The following is a 1,694-nucleotide window of genomic DNA, read 5'->3' on the forward strand; positions in this document are numbered from 1 at the left end:
TAAAGAATTCTGTTAATCATCACCGATTGTGTTAGTATTAATCTGGGTGAAATTAAATGTTTGATCTCAAAATTCAGCGAGACCAATGGCTACCAAATCCAAACCCCACTTTCATCCACCCATATGTTACCTGTACACTTACACTAAGCTTTATGCAAGTGACTGTAGCTTCGATGATGGGGGACGATCGCAAGCACTTCAAAACTGAGGTCAGTCAGTTATGGAGGCGAGTTTTGGATGTGGAAGAGATATAATTGACAAGAGTAATATGATCCAAGTTGAAGAGAATAAAAACAGTTTACAATGTATGGATGTTGTTCAAAATTGCGTTACTTTTGGAAGACACTAATCCCCTGTTTGAGCCCAAATATCTAAAAATCCATTTTCAATCAAACATTTTCCTAATAAAACATTTTGCACGTAAATTTAAATTTTATTTTTTACTTTTTAACTACACATTCTCCAAAAATTAACTATTACAAAACTCATTTTCAACAAAAAAGGGGGGCTCGGATTTAGGCAAAGTATGAACTTTTATTGTTGTTCGGAAGATAAAAGTCACCGAGGCTTTACAGGGCTCAGTTTCTCCAACCAGTTGATGCCACCAAGAAGACAACGCAAAACCTCCAAATAGTTCCTCCACTTATGGTTGCTATAAGTTACTCACCAAACAGACGACACAAGAAGCGAAGATCGCGTAGAAATTAAACCACAAAGGTGAGAATAGGTAAGTCGAGAGTGAGAAAAATGAAGGAGAGGCAACCGTAAGTTCTCGCACGCAGAGAGGCGGATGAGGAGACCCATTTAACTAAGTGGGCGTATAAGGTAAGTAAGTTTAGGGTGGAGTAATGGCCCAAAGGCCCAACACAAGGATAAATGGGCTACTAAGTAGGTACCGTTATTTAGCCGTCCAAGTAAGTGGGGCTAATAAATTAGGCTGCTTTAGATGGCCCACACAATTTTGGTGTCGGGTCGTTCCATTGAGATGCCAATATAACGTTCAATCATTTGGTTAATGTCCACTTGAAAAATAAATCGAGTTAACATCACAGTCCGAAGAGATCGTTTGACAACAATTCGCCTAACAAATCTCCACCTTGGTGTCAAAGGACCTGTAATAAAAACATTAACACGTTTTGACAATATTTCCAATATAAGGAAATGATAAAATTGAAAATTAGTTACCTTCACCGATATTTAGAAGATTTTTGTAACTTCTAAACTTTACCAACGACAGCACCTTTGTGCCCATATTTGAAGGATTGTATTGTGTATGTATCTTTTCAAGTCTTACCACTTCTTGTGGCACGATGTCTATAATGAAATGTAGTCTAAGAAGTAAAATCGATGTACTTGGTGTGTTCGTAAAAAAAAAAAGATTTTTTACATAAATGTATAGAAGACCGGTTGTGTCAATATACTGCCACATTATCAATTAGAACACAGAGTTCATGCAGCAAACCTCTAAGCCACAAAGCTTATTTAATTGCTTCAGTGATAGCAATATATTCTGATTCAATTATGGATAGTGCAACTATTTGTTGTAATTGTGACTTCCAACTTACACAAGAGTTAGACAAGATAAACACATATGAAGAAGTAGATTTTCATTATATCTATACCCTGCATAGTCCAAATCTACAAAGCCTTTTAATTTTACACTTTCTTTATTAACACCAAACTTTAGACCTACA

This window comes from Olea europaea, chromosome 15, assembly GCF_002742605.1.
Source record: "Olea europaea var. sylvestris chromosome 15, O_europaea_v1, whole genome shotgun sequence".
Taxonomy (NCBI): domain Eukaryota; kingdom Viridiplantae; phylum Streptophyta; class Magnoliopsida; order Lamiales; family Oleaceae; genus Olea; species Olea europaea.